Source organism: Oryctolagus cuniculus, chromosome 8 (assembly GCF_964237555.1).
Source record: "Oryctolagus cuniculus chromosome 8, mOryCun1.1, whole genome shotgun sequence".
Taxonomy (NCBI): domain Eukaryota; kingdom Metazoa; phylum Chordata; class Mammalia; order Lagomorpha; family Leporidae; genus Oryctolagus; species Oryctolagus cuniculus.
This window is the reverse complement of record NC_091439.1, coordinates 143,125,230-143,138,732: the sequence shown is the minus strand read 5'-3', so window position 1 is coordinate 143,138,732 and position 13,503 is coordinate 143,125,230. Positions and strand designations below refer to the sequence as shown.

At 39.8% G+C, this 13,503-nt stretch overlaps 1 pseudogene; it reads left to right on the top strand.

The window, feature by feature from the left end:
• The first annotated feature begins 12,707 nt into the window (after nt 1-12,707).
• LOC138843620 (U4 spliceosomal RNA) lies at nt 12,708-12,831 on the top strand (annotated as a pseudogene).
• Nucleotides 12,832-13,503: the final 672 nt, after the last annotated feature.

The window sequence follows — 13,503 nt, the reverse complement described above, 5'->3', positions numbered from 1 at the left end:
TGTTGGAGTTGTTTCCTGGATATTGTTCCTGACCATGTGGTCAGTGAGAGCCACAGGAGAGTTAAAGGTACTCCAGCTGACGGATCTGTTACTTGGAGGCTCCACAAAGGAATCAATGACATCTTTGTGCAACTTGAGGGCTCAGCTGCTCCTCTCCTGATCCAGCTCTCTGCTATGGCCTGAGAAAGCAGTAGAAGATGGCCCAAGTCCTTGGGCCCCTGCACCATGTGGGAGACCTGGAAGAAGCTCCCAGCTCCTGGTTCCTGGCTTTGGATTGGTGCATTTCCAGCTGTTGTGGCCAATTGGGAAGTGAACAATCAGATGGAAGATCTCTCTCGCTCTCTCTCTCTCTCTCTGCCTCTCCTCTCTCTGTAATTGTGACTTTCAAATAAATAAATAAATCTTAAAAAAAAACAATCAAATAACCCAGCATACAGGTCTTAAGAGTACCTGAAGATGTAGAAAGAGAATGGAATAGAAGGCCTATTTTGTGAAATAATCACAGAAAACTCCCCCAATTTGGAGAAAGAAAGGGATGCCAAGTACAGGAAGCACATAGAACACATAAGAAACATGACCTGAAAAGATCTTCACCATGACACATTGTAGTCAAACTTTCCACAGTAAGGCATAAAGAAAACATTCTAAAATGTGCATGAGAGAAATGCCAGATTGTTTTCAGAGGATCTCCAACTACACTCACAGCTGATTTCTCATTAGAAACCCTACAGGCTAGGAGAGAATGGCAAGATATATTTCTTTTTTTTTTTTTTTTTTTTTTTTTTTTTTTTTTTACTTTTATTTAATGAATATACGTTTCCAAAGTACGAATAATGGATTACTATGGCTTCCCCCCCATACCGTCCCTCCCACCCACAACCCTCCCCTTTCCCACTCCCTCTCCCCTTCCATTCACATCAAGATTCATTTTTGATTATCTTAATATACAGAAGATCAGCTTAGTATACATTAAGTAAGGCTTTCAACAGTTTGCTCCCACACAGAAACATAAAGTGAAAAATAATAGATGACTTTTTTTTAATGATGATGAAATCAGATCAGACCTATTGTCATGTTTAATCCCAGTGTGAGTCAAGTTGGGAGTTGATAGTTTCTTTTCTTTTCTTTTTTTTTTTTTTTTTTTACAGAGGATCAGTTTAGTATGCATTAAGTAAAGATTTCAACAGTTTGCACCCCCATAGAAACACAAAGTGAAATATATTATTTGAGTACTCATTATAGCATTAAATCTCAATGCACAGCACATTAAGGACAGAGATCCTACATGAGGAGTAAGTGCACAGTGACTCCTGTTGTTGACTTTACCAATTGACACTCCTGTCTATGGCATCAGTAATCTCCCTATGCTCCAGTCATGAGTTTCCAAGGCTATGGAAGCCCCTTGAGTTCTCCGACTCTTATCTTGTTTAGACAAGGTCATAGTCAAAGTGGAGGTTCTCTTCTCCCTTCAGAGAAAGGTACCTCATTCTTTGAAGACCTGTTCTTTCCACTGAGATCTCACTCACAGAGATCTTTTGCCAGAGTGTCTTGGCTTTCCATGCCTGAAATACTCTCATGGGCTTTTCAGCCAGATCCGAGTGCCTTTAGGGCTGATTCTGAGGCCAGAGTGCTATTTAGGGCATCTGCCATTCTATGAGTCTGCTGAGTATCTCACTTCCCATGTTGGATCACTCTCCCCTTTATTTATTCTATCGGTTAGTGTTAGCAGGTACTAGACTTGCTTATATCGCCAGCACACTGGGTTCTAGTCCCGGTCGAGGCGCCGGATTCTGTCCCGGTTGCCTGGAAAGGCAGTGGAGGATGGCCCAAGTGCTTGGGCCCTGCACCCGCATGGGAGACCAGGAGAAGCTCCTGCCTTCAGATCAGCACAGTGTGCCTGGAGGGTGAACCAACGGCAAAGATATATTTCAAGTCTTAAGAGAAATAAACTGTCAAGCCAGAATATCATGCCCTGCAATGCTCTTATCTAATAATCAAGGTGAAATCAAGACCTTTAATAACAAACAGAAATTGAAATAATTTGTCATTTCTCATAGAGCCTTACAAAATATGCTAAAGGATTTGCTACACACAGACATACAAAAAGAAAGCCATCATCATGAATAAATGTGATGGCAGAAAATTCCCCAATAAAAGTATGAAAGAAATCCAAAGTAAATGATAGGAATATTCATGGAAAATGGCAGGGACAACAGTTACTTATAAATAGTTACTTTGGATGTAAAGGACTCCACTCTCCAGTTAAATGATACAGGCTGGCTAAATGGATTCTTTTTAAAAGACCAATCTACTTTCTGCCTACAAGAAAGACATCTCACTAACAAAGATACATGAAGACCAAAAGGATGGAAAAAGATATCTGATGCTAATGAAAATCAAAAAATGCAGATTTAACCATCTAATAGCAGAGAAAATAACCTTTAACACAAAAATGGTTAAAAGAGACAAAGAAGGGCACTGTGTAATGATTAAGGGATCAATTCAACAGAAAGATGTGACTGTAATAAATGTATATGCACCCAATGACAGGGAACCTGTCAGGTTATTTAAAAGAACTGCTAATGGATCTAAATGGAGACATAGACTCCAATACAACAGTAATAGGCAAATTCAACACCCAATTTCATCCTTGGATAGATCAATCAGGCAGAAAATCAACAAAGAAACAACAAAGCTAATTGACACTATGGACCAAGTGGACCTATCTGATATCTACAGACCTTTCCACCCCACAGTTGCAGAATACACATTCTTCTCATCAGTGTGGTGAACTTTCTCCAGGAAAGACCATACACTAGGCTATAAAGCAAGTCTCAGCAAATTCAAAAAAATCAAAATCATACCCTGCATCTTCTCTGATCACAATGGAATGAACTAGATCATATGCAAACACATGGAGATTGAATAACATGCTCCTGAATGAATAGTGGGACATAGAAGAAATCAAAAGAGAAATCAAAAAAACCCCAGGAGACAAATGAAGACAAAATACACCATATAAAAACTTATGGGACACAGCAAAAGCAGAGTTAAGAGGGAAGTTCATAGCAATTGGTGCCTACATCACAAAACTGGGAAGTCACCAAATAAATGAGCTGTGAATGCATCTCAAGGACCTAGAAAAACAACAAATTAAAGCCCAATTTAGTAGGAAGAAATAAATAACTAAAGAAGAAATAAACAAAATTGAAACAAAAAACACAAAAGATTAAGGAAATGAAGAACTGCTTTTTTGAACAAATAAATAAAATTGACCTACCATTGGCCCATATAACCAAATAAAAGAGGGAGAGGACTCAGATAAATAAAATCAGCCATGAAAAAGAAAATGTAGATATGGTCACCCTATAAATAAAAAGAGTGATCAGGAGTTATTACAATGAGTTATATACAAACAAATGAGGAAACCAAAAAGAATAGGCCCAAGTCTAGGAGAAGACAGTTTAAAAATGAAGTGGAAAGAGTGCAGTCTCGGGGAAAAGTTAGGGAGAGAACAGCAGAGGAAACTACACAAATTGGAGGAACATAATGGAACTACTTAGAGGGCAAGGACATGCACAACTTAGGAGTCCAGCAGTGGAGAGCCTCTGCACCAATGTTGGAGAGTGAAGTAAGACCAGACTTCAGCAGCACAAGCCACTGGCAAAAATGCTGTAGGAAAAGCCTAGAAGGAATTTGGCTTGGAGCACTGTGGGGGATAGTGTACCTGTCAAACCGGAGAAAACAAGACAAAGGGGGGACATGTTTTCTCTCTCCCTGATCACACTGCAAAGGCATCATGTAACAAGCTGACACCAAGAAAGTGTCATTTTCAACATATGTAACACCTGTGCCAGCTTGTGTCCGCTCCCAGCAACCAGCCAAGCAGAGACTCCTGAGTGTGGTGGGGAGAACATGACTCATGACTGTGGGAGGCTTGTGTGTGTGGACTTCGAAAACACTCATGATGCGTGGGAGGACTCAGGGTGTGGCTGAGGCAAGAGCAGTCACTGTGGGAGGCTCCACATGATCAGGGCTCCCTGGTTACCTGGCAAATGACATTGCTGGGGAATCTGAGCTTACACTGAAGACTGTCCAGGTTCTTGTGGCAGAATGGACAAATAATATACTCATTGGGGCTAGCACCCAGGCACTGGCCTCTTTCGAGGTGAGGAGCTCAGCTAATTCTATGCAAACAGACAAGAAGAAACCTCCCCTCTGATTAAAAATGAAAAGGAGATTTACCACACCAAACCTGGATGTGTCACCTCAGACACACCCTTCACCCTGGAGTACAGAACAGAGCTCCCTGGCCATACCCACCAGACACCTCTAGATATTCCCTGAAAGCAGACACTAGTCACTCAGACACAGCTCAAAGACAAAAGCCACCATACCAAAAAAAAAAGAAAAGAAAAGAAAACAACAAGTATCTCCACAAATGCCAAAAATAAATGCACCAATTCAAGAAACAAGAATAAGGAAGGCAACATGACACCCCCAAAAGAATACAACACCTCAAACCTAGATTGTAAAGATGATGAGATTGAAGAAATGCCAGAAATGCAATTCAAACAATTAATCATAGGATTACCTAGGAGGAATCAAAAGCAAATTCATGAACTAATGAAATCCCTACATGATATGAAAGAACATTTCTGCCACAAAATTGGGATTCTAAAGAGAAAACAAAATGAAATATTAAAAGTGAAGATTTCAATAGAAAATATAATACTTACAGTGGAAATCATTAACAGAATTGGGGAAACAGAAGAAAGAATATCCAACTTAGAAAACAAAGAACAGGAAATTATATAGTCAGACCAAACACAAGAAGAAGAAATTAGAAAACTAAAAAATACGATTGGAAATCTACAGGATACAATCAAATGACCCAACATATGGATTCTAAGAGTTCCTGAAGGTGTGGAAAAAGAGAAAGAATTAGAAGGCCTTTTTGGGGCCAGCGCTGTGGCACTGTGGATTAAATCCCCAGCCTGCTGTGCCAGCATCCCATATGGGCACTGGCTTGTGTCCCAGCTGGTCTTCTTCCGATCCAGCTCTCTTCAATGGCCTGGGAAATCACTAGAAGATGGCCCAAGTGCTTGGGCCCCTGCATCCATGTGGGAGACCCAGAAGAAGCTCCTGGCTCCTGTTTCCTGGCTCCTGGCTTTGGATCAGCTCAGCTCTGCCCATTGCAGTCATCTGGGGAGTGAACCAGTGGAATGGAAGACTTCTTTTTATCTGGCTCTACCTCTCTCTCTGTAACTCTGTCTTTCAAATAAATAAAATAAATCTTTTTAAAAAAAGCAAGTCCCAAAGGGACAAATGCCATATGTTCTCTCTGATTTGTGAGAACTAATAGAGCACCTAACAGGAAATCTGTAGAAGTGAAATTGATACTTTGAGAAGTGATGACTTGAACAGCTCTTGTCTTGACTGTTGAGGAATGAGTTTTTTTCCTTAATAGAGAATGGGACTGGGAAGGAAAAGGGAGGAGAAGGTGGGGTGGGAGTGTGAGTGGTAGGGGGCTATGGTGGGAAGAATCACTATATTCCTAAAGTTGTACTTATGAAATTTGTATTCATGAAATAAAAGGTTCCTTTGGGAAAAAAAAAAAAACAACAACAAAGATTCCTGGACACAATCTACCAAAATTGAGACATGAAGACATAGAACACATAAACACACCAATAACCAGGATGGAGATTGAATCAGTAGTAAAGACCCTTCCAACAAAGAAAAGCCAGACATTTAAATAAGAACTAATTCCAACTCTTCTCAATCTATTCAAAACAATTGAAAGGGAGAGTATTTTTCCAAACACTTTCCATGAAGCTGGCATTACCTTAATTCCTAATTTAGAAAATAATAATAGACCAATTTCCCTGATGAGCATAGATGCTAAAATCCTTAGCAAAATACCAGCCAATTGAATACATCAGAAAGATCATTGATCCAGACCAAGTGGGATTTATCCCCGGTGTGCAGGGATGGTTCAACATCTGAAAATCAATAAATATGATACATCATATTAACAAACTGAAGAACAAAACCATATGATTATTTCAATAGATGCAGATAAAACATTTGATAAAATTCAAGATCCTTTTACAATGAAAATGTTAAGCAATTTGGGTACAGGAGGAATATTCCTCAACATAAGGCAAAATTATGACAAACACACAGCCAGCAACCTATTGAATGGGGAAAAATGGCGGTATTTCAGTTAAGATCCAGAACCAGACAAGCATGCCTACTCTCACTGTTGCTATTTTATATTGTCCTGAAAGTTCTAGCCAGTGCCATTAAGTGAGAAAAAGAAATAAAAATGATAAAAATTGGGAAGGAAGAAGTCAAACTATCACCATTTGATGATGGCATGATTCTATGTATAGGGAACACAAAAGACTCCATGAAGAGACTATTGGAACTCACAAAAAGGGTTTAGTAAAATAGCAGGATCTAAAATCAATAGCCTTTATATATACAGACAATGCCATAGCTGAGAAAGAACTTCTAAGATTAAGTCCATTCACAAAGTTACAAAAAAAAATTGAAATAATTTGGAATAAATTTAACCAAGGATGTCAAAATCTCTACAAAGAAAATCTCAAAAAAATTAAAAAAAACAAAATAGAAGAAGACATAAAATGTGGAAAAATCTTCCATGTTCATGGATTGGAAAAATCAACATCATCAAAATGTCTATGCTACCACAAGCAATTATAGATTCAATGCCATCCCAATAAATATAACATTCTTCTCAGATCTAAAAAGCATGATGCTAAAATTTATATGGAAACACAGAGATCCTGAATAGCTAAAGCAATCTTAAACAACAAAAATAAAGTTGGAGGCTTCACAATACCAGATCTGAAAGCATACTACCAGGCAGTTATACTCAAAACAGCCTGGTAGTGACAAAAAAAAAAAAAAAAGAGACAGACAGACAGACATGTAGATCACTGGAACAGAAAAGAAACTCCAGAAATCAATCTATGTATCTACAACCAATTGAAATTTTACAAAGGAGCAAAAATCATCCTGGAGCTAAGACAGTCTCTTCAACAGTTTGATGCTGGGAAAACTGGAACTCTGCAGAAGTATGAAATAAAATCCCTACTTTACACCTTACAAAAAACTCCACTCAAAGGCCAGCACTGTGGCTCAATAGGCTAATCCTCCACCTTGCGGCGCCAGCACACCAGGTTCTAGTCCCAGGCAGGATGCCAGATTCTGTCCCGGTTGCTCCTCTTCCAGACCAGCTCTCTGCTATGGCCCGGGAGTGCAGTGGAGGATGGCCCAAGTGCTTGGGCCCTGCACCCCCATGGGAGACCAGGAGAAGCACCTGGCTCCTGGCTTCGGATCAGCGTGGTGCGCTGGTTGCGGCGGCCATTGGAGGGTTAACCAATGGCAAAGGAAGACCTTTCTCTGTCTCTCTCACTGTCCACTCTGCCTGTAAAAAAAAAAAAAAAAAAAAAGAAGAAGAAGAGGAAGAAGAAGAAGAAAGAAATAGCCAAAGGAGCCGAACAAACATTTTTTAAAAAGATTTATTATTTATTTATTTGAAAGAAGAGTTACAGAGAAGCAGAGGCGGAGAGAGAAGCCTTCCATCCACTGGTTAATTCCCCCAAATGACCACAATGGCCAGAGCTGAGCTGATCTGAAGCCAGGAGCCAGGAGCTTCTTCCAAGTCTCCCACATGGGTGCAGGGGCCCAAGGACTTGTGCCACCTTCTACTGCTTTCCCAGGCCATAGCAGAGAGCTGGATTGGAAGTGGAGAAGCCAGGACTTAAACCAGCATCCATATGGGATGCTGGCACTGCAGGTAACAGCTTTACTCGTTACGCCACAATACCAGCCTCTGAACACACATTTATTTATTTGAAAGTCAGAGTTACACACAGAGAGAAGGAAAGGCAGAGAAAGAGAGGGATCTTCCATCCTCTGGTTTAGTCCCCAATTGGCTGCAACAGCTGGAGCTGTGCCAATCCAAAATGAGGAGCCAGGAGCTTCTTTCCAGGTCTTCTATGCTTTCCCAGGCCATGGCAGGAGCTGGATATGAAGTGGAGCAGCTGGGACTCAAATCAGCACCTATATAGGAAGCTGGCACTGCAGGCGGTGGCTTTATCTGGTATGCCACAGCACCGACCTAAACACATTTTTCAAGAGAGGAAATTGAAATGGCCAACAGACATATGAAGAAAAGAATTTCTATATTAAAATTGAATTTAAGGATCATTTAGAATAACTCCATTTATTTATATTTGATTTTGTTTCTTTCTGCCCAGTTTCATAACTATCTATATGCATTTTGGTAGATTAATGCTTTTTATAAAAGATTCATTTATTTATTTCAAATTCAGAGCCTCATAGAGAGAGAAGGAGAGGCAGAGAGAAGTCTTCCATCTGCTGATGCACTCCTCAATTGCCTGCATTGGATGGAGCTGTGCTGTTCTGAAGCCAGGAGCCAGGAGCTTCTTCCAGGTCTTCCCATGCAGGTGCAGTGGCCCAAGGACTTGGGCCATCTTCTGCTGCTTTCCCAGGCCATACTAGAGAGCTATATCAGAAGTAGAGCAGCCAGCTGGTGCCACAGCTCAATAGGCTAATCCTCCACCTAGCGGCTCCAGCACACCGGGTTCTAGTCCTGGTCGGGGTGCCAGATTCTGTCCCGGTTGCCCTTCTTCCAGGCCAGCTCTCTGCTGTGGCCCAGGAGTGCAGTGGAGGATGGCCCAAGTGCTTGGGCCCTGCACCCCATGGGAGACCAGGAGAAGCACCTGGCTCCTGCCTTCGGATCAGCGTGGTGTGCAGGCCGCAGCGCGCCGGCGGTGGCGGCCATTGGAGGGTGAACCAATGGCAAAAAGAAGACCTTTCTGTCTCTCTCTCTCTCTCACTGTCCACTCTGCCTGTCAAAAAAAAAAAAAAAAAGTACAGCAGCCAGGACTCAAACTGGAACCTGTATGAGCTGCCAGCACCACAGGTGACAGCTTTACTGGCCACACCACAATGCTGGCCCCAGATTAATACTTATTTTTAGGGGTATTGCAAATGGCATATTTTTAACATTTGAATTCCAACTGTTCATTTTGATATAAAGAAATTTCTTACAATAGTTCATATACTAATTTTGTATGTTTCTCCCTGTCTCCATCTACAATCATCAACAGTTAAGATATTGCACTTTTTAATATTTATTTATTTATATATTTATTTGAAAGGCAGAGTTAGAGAGAATGAGAGACAGAGAGAAAAATCTTCCATCTGCTGGTTCAGTTCCCAAATGGCTGCAATAACTGGGGGCTGAGTAAAGCTGAAACAAAGAGCCAGGAGCTTCTTCTGGGTCCCCCACATCGGTGCAGTGGCCAAAACATTTGGGCCATCCTCCATTGCCTTTCTCAGTGCATTAGCAGGGTGCTGTATTGGAAGTGGGGCAGCCAGGTCTTGAACTATCACCCATATGAGATGCCAATACTGCAGGCCATGGCTTTAACCCACTGTGCCACAGTGCTGGCCTCAATACTGCACTTTCAAAATGCTAACCTTAAAATTTTGAACACCACATTTGAGTGATTCAGTCTGAGATCCAATAGAAACAGTGGGGAACCACCAAGTTGCTCTGAACATTTTGTGCTCAAATGCCTGTTCCTGTAATTGATATTATACAACTCTCCTTATAGAGAGCTAGTCTGAAGTTCATGGCCTTAGAGCACATTGGTAACTTAAAATTATTTAAAGATAATGATCGATGCTCTTGCAGAAAATTATCTGAAATGCTGACCAGAAGAGGCCCACAACCACACAGTGGGGGAGTCTGTGCACAGTCATGGTGGTTTTTGATAGAAGTTTAGAACTTTGACAGGACACGAGCTGGCATGTAGCATAGTGGGATAAGCCACAATCTGTAATGCTGGGATAAGCTGCAACCTGTGATGCTGGTTCAAGTCCTGGCTGCTCCACTTCCAATCCAGCTCCCTAGAAATGTACCTGGGAAAGCAGTGGCAGATAACAAAGTACCTGGGACCTTGTGATCCATGGGGGAGACCTGGATAAATCTCTTGGTTCCTGGATTGAGTATAACCTAGCCCTGGCCATTGCAGACATTTGGGGAGTGACCTGGAAAATGAAAGTGCTCTCTCTTTCTCTCTGTCTCCCCCTATCTCTTTTTTAAAAAGATGTATGTGTGTATGTATGTCATTATTTGAAAGGCAGAGTTAGAGAGAGAGATAGACAGAGAGAAGTCCTCATCTGCTGGTTCACTGCCTGAATGAACACAGCAGTCAGAGATGAGCCTGTCCAAAGCCAGGAGCCAGGAACTCCCTCTAGGTGTAGTGGTCCAAACACCTGGGCCATCCTTTGCTGCCTTCTCAGACACACAGTCAGGGAGCTGGATCAGAAGTGGAGCAGTTGGGATTCAAACCAGTGCCTATATGGGATGCTGGCACTGCAGTCAGAAGCTTAACATGCTATGCCACAATAAGTTTTATTGTAGTTGAGTCCCTTCAGGTCTTTATAGATATTGTATATTAACCTTTTATCAATTATATAGAGTACAACTATATTCTTCAGTTCTGTACGTTCACTTTGCTGCTGAGTGTTTTCTTTGCAACACAGAAGCTTCTTTGCTTTTGGCTCTTTCTTCTTTCATTGCCTGTGCTTCTGGGGTCTTTTCCAAGACATCTTTGCCTATGCCAATGTCTTGCAGAGTTTCCCCAATGGTTTCCTCTAGTAATTTGATAGTATCAGGTCATAGATGTAGATCCTTGATCAATTGTGAGTTGATTTTGTATAGGGTGTTAATACAGGTCTTATTTCATACTTCTGAATGTAGAGGTCCAATTTCTCCAGCACTATTTGTTAAAGAGATAGTCCTTTTTTCAGAGATTGGTTTTTAGTTCATTGGTTGATTGTGGATGCATGGATTAACTTCTGTGGTTTCTATTTTGTTTCTTTGGTGAACATGTCTATTTTTGTGTCACTTATAGGCTGTTTTGTTTATAACTGCCCTGGCCCTGTAGTATGTCTTGAAATCAAGTATTGTTATGATTCTGACTTTACTTTCCTTGTTTAAAGTTGCTTTAGCTATTTGGGGTCTCTAGTGTTTCCATACAAATCTGAGAATAATGTCCTTGTTATTTTTACTGTGATTTCATTGAATCTAAATTGCTTTGGCTAGTTTGAACATTTTTATGATATTAATTCTTCCAATCCACAAACATGGAATATTTTTCCATTTTCTTTTGTGTTCTTCTGTTTTTTTTTTTTTCTTTAATGTTTTATAATTTCCATTGTGGAGATCTTTCACAACTTTAAATTTTTTCCAAGATATTTAATTTTTGGGTAAACATGTTTATAGCATCAACTTCCCAAGTGTTTCAAGGATTATTTTTAATATAATATTATAATTATAAAAGGCATTGTTAAATACCCATCCCAGATAATAATTTCTGTCAAATCATGTGAAAGTAGATATAATTATAGATGTGAATTTTAATTACAAATATAGATATTGATGAATCCCTTAAAATTCACTATGGTATTTTTGTTTAAATTTTAAGTCATTCCTGAATATAAACTCATGAGTATCATAAAATTTCTGGCAGTGAAGAGTGTTCATAACTTACATTCCTACTTTCTCTGAATTCTGAATGATTTAAAGCTAGACATGGAAGGAAATGTGAGCTTTATAGCCCACAGAGTTGTTAGTCTTGGTGCTTAGCAAAAAAGACTCCCTTCTGTTGCCCCAGTACCTTGCATCCTTACCTAGTCACTTGCAGTGCACATATTATGTTCTAAATTTACAGTACAAATGAAGGCAGACAAGAACTCATGTTCATTTGTAGGCATCCTAAAAACATTCTAAGTACAACACAAGGAAGTATGGTAGCTCATTTACTCCTTCCCATATCTCCAATCATGTAAGTCATTAAGAAATCCCATATAGAGGAACAACTGAGGAGAGGTCAGGAGCAATGCTCTAATATTTAGGCATTTTTCTTTGTGGAGTGGGCTGAATCGTTGTCAGTCTAAATTCAAACACTCTGCCCCCCAAAAAACAAGAAGGCTAGAAAGGTGATCATACCCAAATTTCTTCTTTTAATTGTAGAGAATCACTTGTGTGGGGCCAGCATTGTGGCACAGCAGGTAAAGCTGTTGCCTGCAGTGCTGGCATCCCACATGGGTGGTGGCTTGAGACCTGGCTGTTCCCCTTCCAATCCATCTCTGTGCTATGGCCTGGGAAAGCAGTAGAAAATGGCCCATGTCCTTGGGCCTGTGCACACACATGGGAGACCTGGAAGAAGCTCCTGGCTACTGGCTTCAGATCAGTGCAGCTCCCACTGTTGCAGCCATTTGGGGAGTGGACCAGCATATAGAAGACCTCTCTCTGACCGCTTCTGCCTCTGCCTCTCTGTAACTCTGACTTTCAAATAAATACATATTAAAAAAGAGAATTTCTTGTGCCGACTACAGTCACCATATTAAATACTGAGAAGAATGTGAAAATTTTGAATTTGAGCAAGGAATTCCTCTCATATGACATGGGTATGAATCTATTGTAAGAACAATATGTATGAGTACATGTTTATAGAATATTTCTGCAGTGGTTTTAGAGTTCTGTGGACTTCAATTTTGTAAAACGATGCCAAATTATTTTTACTTGTTTTCTCAAGAGATATATCAATTATTTTTCTTTGAAGTGAAGAGACAGCTTTGCACAGTGGCAGTATCGTAGCCAATGAGGTTTATCTGAGGTGCGATTATTGTTAATTGAAGTCAAGAAACAAATTGTAAATGGTTGGAAGCAATTAATTCTGGTAGGTGGTAGTTTGCAATAACCAGTAAGGATGAATGAAAATACTTATATATAGATAATGTTACAATTTTAACATGCAAATAAAAAATGCATTTCAAAATGAACATTTTATAAATGGTTCAAAAATAAACATTATAAATTCTCTCCTTAAAATGTATTTCACTTTATAAACTCTCACTTCTTATTCTCAAGACATTAAACTGCGACATGCTTTTATTGGGAAGCAAAGAAAAATGTTCCATTTCACAATATTGAAAACATACAATTTTAAGTTTTGTTGAACAGTTTATAATAGTTGTACTTAAATTTTTAGGCATAAGTATATTTTCTTCATGATGCACCATGATAGATATATTATTTTAAAGGTAGTGGAATATCTGGGGTAAGTGATCTAAGTTTTCATTAGAGCAAGCAACTTGCCCCTGTGTATCTAAACTTAGACTGAGTTTCATATCACAACATAATTTACCTTCTGTGCAGGAAAAGTAAAGGATGTTAGATTTCAAATCACAAAATAAGACAGTCCAATTTACTTCTGGTTCTCAGTGATATATTTAGTGTGGTTTAGAACACCATGCATTCATGAAAGCTAGATGTTTATTCAAAAATTCACTTTTGTACCTTTTTTTTTCGTTAGCTCTATAGGTCTAAAATTTTCCTAAAGAACAAGTTTTTTTTAAAAAATACAT